We start from the raw sequence: 7,673 nt of genomic DNA, 5'->3' as shown, positions 1-7,673 counted from the left end.
CATGTGCCATCTGAGCATAGATTTGCAGCTCAGAGCACGACGTACCAGAAGCTTCAGATCCCCACCGTGCTTCATGGGTCCTTGTAGAGGAAGACAGCCTTCCGTTGGAGAGCTCGGCCCTTCTAGTGGAGGATGCCTGCATGCCCAGTGGAGCCCAGACTGCTGCACCATGGAGGTCTTTTGGCAGCAGTTGGTGCAGGTGGAGGTCACATCTTGTGGTGGCTGCTGGTTGTTGGTGGCTACCAGGCTGTGATCCCTTTAACTAAAAATGAAGGTTACTTACACCATCTCAGTGCCTACTTGTTTTGCTACTGTGTCGGATCTGGTCAAATAGGCCACAACAACTTCATTGCTCTGGTGTAAAGTAACCTGCTCATCTAGGCGATTGCATCTTTACCTTTCTGGTCTAACGATACTATTTTTGCCCTTGGCCCCTCCACTTGGCGAAGGTTAGAGAAGGACCTACAGTTCGACATGTACTCCGAAAAAGGGTGCAACTAGACTTGGGATTTTTGTCATTGCTAAACAAGATAGTAGTGATAAGTGACCTTAAAATTTGAAATCTGGAACTTCACTAATGTGCCACTGAGACCCGATTGGGGAAAACAACAAATAAGTTATGTATCAAACGGAAACTGCGCTGAGCATAGGAAACGAACATTAGTTATAAAATTCTGCACAAAAAGTAAAGAAAGAAGATATGGTGACATTCTATGTCATTCTACATTTAAGTAACGAATAATTTATTAGTGAGGAAATTCGTTTGAATGATCCCAGTCTTTCGAGTAATTATCTAGATAAAAATTCTTCGAGTAACGCCCAACTCTGCCTACCACTATATCTTTCGAGTCCTTGCTCCTTCTGATCAGTGCAGTTAATATTTTCAACTACAGCGAATCCTATTAGTTACTTTTGAATCCTATTAGTTAATTTGAGGGATTTACTCACAAGAGCCAAATGACACGGCAGGCTGACTGAAATTCTTTTTATTAATTATTAAGTTGCGGCATAAGTTCGTAGCGTTTTTGTTTTGCATATTGGCATTCCGGTTATTATGTTTTTATTTATCGATGACCATTTTTTATTTGCAGTTCACTGTTGCTATTTGAGTTTACATATTATCATTCTGTGATTTGCAAATAACGAGTGGAGCTGTGGACGATAGAAAATGGAATGCGAAACGGGGAAATCATAACATTGCTGACATATTTTTCTGTTTGAATTCGGTAGAGAGGCGACAGCAGCAAAGACAGCCAGAACATTTGCGTCGTATATGGGAGCAACGACATTGGACGCAGCATGGCAACAAAATGGTTTTCTCGTTTTAAGCAAGATCGTTTTGATACTAGTGACTCTCCACGTATAAAAAAAAAAAAAAAATAAAAAAAAACCCCAGGAATGTGTCAATAAAGTTTCCCCTTCCTGGGACAATGAATTCACGGTGTTCTTATTTCAATTTCCAGGAGTGTATGTACCAAAAGTCAATATCACCAATTCGACTATTTGAAGAAGAAACATGCGCATTAGAGAAATATAAGCCATAGTAATCGATCTCACAGGTAGGTTGGGGCATAATTATGATAGTGTACAGCTGTAACCTTCTAAAAGGGCAGATTTTAAACTTGTTGTTTGCCTTTCGCTCCAGTCCAATGCAGCCGTCTAAAGCACGAATAGAAAGTAGTTTGCTCAAAAATGGTTCAAATGGCTCTAAGCACTATGGGGCTTAACATCTGAGGTCATCATTCCCCTAGACTTATAACTACTTAAATCTAAGTAACCTAATGACATCACACACAGCCATGTGTGAGACAGGATTCGAACCTGCGACCGTAGCAGCAGCGCGATTCCGGACTGAAGCGGCTACAGCCGCTCGGTCACAGCGGCCGGCAAGTAGTTTGCCACAGCCATCCTATTGGAGGAATGTTACAGAGGAGGGTGGTGAGGGGGGGGGGGCGAGGTTCAAGTTTGCCAAACATGTTTTGAAATCTAGTGTGAGAATACGTTCTTTTACCCAAAAAGTTCACCTAATAAGTGAAATTCACATACACATATGTTCAGAAATTATGCCATCAAAAATGAATGAATCTTAGAAACTGAAGAATTATTATGAAATGAAACTAAAGATTTTGGATTTACAGTTTAAACATGCTAGTCACATTTAAGAATATCATAACTCGTTCTCTTTAACGCTGTCAGCTTTGATTTTCGGTTTGAAGAAAAGACCGCAGAACAGCAATGGTAATAATTACATAGCACTACGCTACTCCATTAATGAAAGATTTATTCATTTCATTGCTTACACGTCATTTGTGAATTGCAACATCAAACTGTTCAGAGCAACGGGATCTCTGGCAAAAGTTACTGTTGGAAGCCAAACACTTTCATTCAATTAACAAAGTACAATCACGTTAAAAAAAAATAGTAAAACGGAACACCTTGAATGACTAGAGATTGGGCACTGACATTCAAAGGAAATGTAAATTAGTATGTTATGTAGGAATAATTAGCGTTTGAACCGTGTAGGCCAGGGGATTCAAGGTGAAGATTGATGTCGCAGAGCAACAACAACCACCGGTAAAATGTGCTTGCAGTTCTCGTTGTCGTTATAATTCGCAGGTAATGGATCAGTGTGACTGGAGCAGATGTGCAGGATACCTCAAAGACGTACGCGCGAAACGTACCGTCAAATACGGTTGAGTTATTGGCATGAAAGATTGTGATGCTTCCATCCGGGGAAATTGCTGTTCAAGTGGAACGAAGTGTTCGGCAGTGCAACGGATGAGTGCATAATGGTTCACCGAAACCATAGAACAGGAGGTCGCAGCATCCAGACCACAGCCCGAGAAGACTGACACCTCATCTTAATGGCAATGCAGAACAGATGTGAGTCCTACTCGGCTCTGGAGCAACTTTGAAACAGTGTAACACATCGTACACTAGTAGGGGTGACAGTCTGTCGCCGTTTATTAACGCACAGGTTACGTGCGCATCGTCCACTTCTCAACCTACCTCGGTTGAATGTGCAGAAACAGGCTAGGCAGCAATGGTGTGTCGAACGATATCACTTGGGACAGAAACGGCATTTGATAGTGTTGCTGCGCTTGGGTCTATCCTAGTCGAGGGAAAGAGTAATTTTATCAAAATTCAGTGGAGGCGCAGTTGGACAATGAAATCTGGGGCCGCTGGCAGAGTGTGGTAACAGTCGACAGCAGCAGGCCGGGCAAGGTAAACATGGCATTCACGGGCGCAGAGCTGCGGTATTGCATGCACGATTTGTTTTGAGTGGAGCAACAACGAGGCGGGAAACTGAAGCGTTGCTTTAAGTTATTGGGATCTATGAGGTGGAGCACTAGGCCAGAGCCAAGAGGCGATTTATAAGTGGCTGACGTGTGGGAATTTATCCCTTCAATAGTTTCTGTCTCTCTCTGAGATTACGTCAGAAGCGAGGGAAAAATCAGTATAAATACACTACTGGCCATTAAATTGCTACACCACGAAGGTCACGTGCTAGAGACGCGAAATTTAACCGAGAGGAAGAAGATGCTGCGATATGCAAATGATTAGCTTTTCAGAGCATTCACACAAGGTTGGCGTCGGTGCTGACACCTACAACGTGCTCACATGAGGAAAGTGTCCAACCGATTTCTCATACACAAACAGCAGTTGACCGACGTTGCCTGATGAAACGTTGTGATGCCACTTGTAAGGAGGAGAAATGCGTACCATCACGTTTCCGACTTTGATAAAGGTCGGATTGTAGCCTATCGCGATTGCGGTTTATCGTATAGCGACATTGCTGCTCGCGTTGGTCGAGATCCAATGACTGTTAGCAGAATATGGAATCGGTAGGTTCAGGAGGATAGTACAGACGGCCTCGTATCACTAGCAGTCGAGATGACAGGCATCTTTTCCGCATGGCTGTAACGGATCGTGCACCCACGTCTCGGTCGGTTGACTCAAACAGATGGGGACGTTTTCAAGCCAACAACCATCTGCACGAACAGTTCGACGACGTTTGCAGCAGCTCGGAGACCATGGCTGCGGTTACCCTCGACGCTGCATCACAGACAGGAGCGCCTGCGATGGTGTACTCAACGACGAACCTGGGTGTACGAATGGCATACTGCAGGTCCTGTACCGGCCTTTCTGGATGCGGAAAATGTTCGACTGCTGCCCTGACCAGCACATTCTCCATATCTCTGACCAACTGAAAACGTCTGTTGGCTGTTGAAGCTGCATAGGCAGCTGTACCGGTACACGCATTCCAAGCTCTGTTTGACTCAGTGCCCAGGCGTATCAAAGCCGTTATTACGGCCAGAGGTGGTTGTTCTGGGTACTGATTTCTCAGGATCTATGCAACCAAAGTGCGTGAAAATGTAATCACATGTCTGTTCTAGTATAATATGTTTTTCCAATGAATACCCGTTTATCATCTGCATTTGTTCTTGGCGTGGCAGTTTTAATGGCCAGTAGTTTTAGCAATTTTAGCTTGGGACAGAGTCTGCCACGTCATTCAAGTATCGGGATGGACCTGTTCTGGTCTTCTCTTATAGGGGCCAGTATGACAGCAATGTTATACGTATTGTGCATAAACTTGTATTCTGTTTTCTATGTAAATGTTCAGGCTTCATTCCACCATGGGGACACAACAGCGAGGTGGTACGGAACAGCAGCCTGGAACTTGGAGTACACATGGTCTGCCTGAAAGAGGGAAGTGACAGTGGTGTGCAGTGGATCCAGGAGGGACTCGGTACCACTCAAGTCTGCGAGCCACGTTCGCTTCCCAACTGGCGTACCAGGATCCTGGCGAGTCGTACGCTACGGGAGGTGCAGCAGCGCCAGAGACGGTGGCAAGTGTTGCCATCCGGCTAGCACCACTAGCGGTAAGTTGCGGCACAGCATCCAGGAGGGTGCGGGCTCGAGTCTGGTCCTGTCCTGGGAGCAGCAGCTGCCCTAGGGCCATGCGTGACCCGTACACCAACCTTTGTCCCATGGTCGAACAGAGCAGGCCAAACGGGGTGAAGGGCGGCGAGGTCCAGGGACTGTAGCAGTCTCCGGAATCGCGGGCAGTTGCAACGCCCTGGCGGGCGGCGACCAGGAGAGTGCGGCCGACTTCCATCGGTGGGCGACCTTGATGGTGGCAGCAGCGGCGTCGGCATACCACGAGTTTGCTGATACGGCTGAACTCATGGGGCAGCACGCGGTGGCATGCCCACATTGCTCTTCACCCATCGAGTACTCTAAATTAGCCAAATAAACGATGTTACCGAATACCGCTATATCACTCTGACCTACAAGGAACACTGTTTGGCCACAAAGATGAAAGTGAGTGCCAGGAACAACATCATCTGCAAGCTAACAAATAGCAGAGGGGGAGCGCAACCTACAGTTCTCCGCACGTCAGCTTTAGCTTTATGTTTCTCCACTGCGGAGTACTCGGCACCCGTTTGGCAAAATTCCACCCACGCTGAACAAGTAAATATAGCATTGAATGAGACTGGACGCATCGTGACAGGATGCCTCCGCCCAACACCCACAAAGCAGCTGTACCACCTCATGGGCATAGCCCCGCCAGACATCAGAAGAAGGACTGCCGCAGAAATCGAGAAACATAAACAGGAGACAGATCCCAGGCATCCAATGTTCGGATACAATCTTCAACCTAGCCGACTTAAATCAAGGAAGAGTTTTCTACGAACAACTGAAGCAACTCTTTTATCGCCTAGAGCACGACGAGAAGAACTGTGGTACAATGTGGACCCAGGAAGACCAGGGAATAGCCCCAGGGAAGAACCCACAGCTGGCTCTGAACTCCCATGTACGACCTGGAAAGCCCTGAATAGATGCAGAGCAAACTTGGAAAAATGGGGCTACATCAGTGCAGACGAGCCCTGCGAGATTGAAGAACAGCAAGACCCACAACACCTACTGGAAACTAAACAACCCGTGTTCGACTCAAGACCTATTTGAAGCAAATGACAAGGCTATTCAAGCTGCAGTGTATTGAGCTTCACGTGGGATATGAAAATCGCTCTTTTTCGCATCCTTAACGCTTATCATTATATGTTACATACTTTTCTATATTATTGTAGTTAATTTACCTTATAACCATGTATTATTGTATTATAACTGCTTCTCTTGCACTGTAATATAATTTTTTTTTGTAAAATGGTGAGTCTTGGATACGATAAATAAAAATACTCTGCACTGCCCCTCGACGCTCTTCAGCTTGCTCGGTCTCCTGACAAAATATGGCGTGGTAGGTCTCAGCTTCAGCTCTGCCAACTGGAGTTTCGGGTTCGACCCCCTGACCCTGCAACAGTGTGTCCAGATGAATCCATGTTCTGTTTGTTTTAAAATGAGGGCCGCGTTTTTGATTCGCCGCAGACAGTGGAGCGGCATCACAGTGACTGCATTCGCACAAGACATACAGCATCAACTCAAGGCCTTAAGGTGTGTGGCGCCATAGGATACAAACAAGAATCTCTTACTCAGGTGTACATCACTTTGGGCTCTGGCATTAGGCGGCAGCAGTGGGGTGGGATGAGTGACAAAGAACCGGAGCTCGTGGAGTTTATAAGGTGTACATTGAGAAGGTCATAACTGTGTACTGTCAGAATTACTGTCAAAATTTTCGTGCGGTATCAGTTTCTGGGGCTGATAGCTTGCACATGTGCTTTTCTCTCCTTAAAGTATGAGATCAAGCTGGTGTCAGTGCGATTTTAGCTACAGACTGAATGTGAGTATTATTTCATTGGCTGCTCATTCTTGTAAATTTACAGTTGCACAGGTAAAACTTTCATCATCATTAACATTTTACATTCGGGGATTTCCTTAATTTTAGTTATACTTCATCACATTGTGAGCGTGTGAGTGCTACACTGACATTCTGCGCAACAGATTAATCTGAGATGTACCCTTTACCCTGTGGCTCCTGCAAGATGCGATTTCCACCCCTACACTACTACAGAAGGCAGACAGACGCTCCTAACGTTCTAAAGAGAAATGCCTGAAAAACTTTCAGCAATAGATATCTTCTGGAGTTATCCGCTGTAATGAAAGAACACAAAAATTCACAAAATTTCTTATGTAACTAGTGGGATATTTGGGTGCTGGAGTAGTGCTAGTTAGTGCAGGAAAAACATGAAACTAATGAAAATTATTATTTATTTAGCAAAAATTCTGAGAAATCACAATGTCACTTTAAGTTATAAACTGAACAAGTTATTTCTGGATTCTTTTCGGAATGTGAAGTTACCTCTCAAGGATAGGATTCGCTAATGAAATTTCTATACGAAGTTTAAGATTGTTATTGACTTGGCAGAATGGCTAAGAGCCGCGCCTACTCAACTTGAATAATTTTCCGTTAGAATGTTGCTAGGTACAGTTGAGGCTGTCGCGTATGAAATGCAGTGAAATGTACTGTCGTGCAGGAAATATGGGGCTCGCAAGAGCTATAGCGCACAATACCGTAAGCTGCGATGACTGCTGTCTGTGCCGCTCGCTGCTGACAAATAAGATAACTCTCGTTCTATCTGGATTGACCTTCGTCAATCAAACTCTCCCTACGCCTTGATGAAGTCAAGGACTCCCATTCGCCCCTAGTCTAACTATTGGCGTGGTACACCCGTCAGCTAACCACTCCACCGCGATGCCACTCAAAAATTCGCTTG

This window comes from Schistocerca piceifrons, chromosome 6 (genome assembly GCF_021461385.2).
Source record: "Schistocerca piceifrons isolate TAMUIC-IGC-003096 chromosome 6, iqSchPice1.1, whole genome shotgun sequence".
NCBI classification, from domain to species: domain Eukaryota; kingdom Metazoa; phylum Arthropoda; class Insecta; order Orthoptera; family Acrididae; genus Schistocerca; species Schistocerca piceifrons.
Note: the sequence above shows the minus strand (reverse complement) of the source record.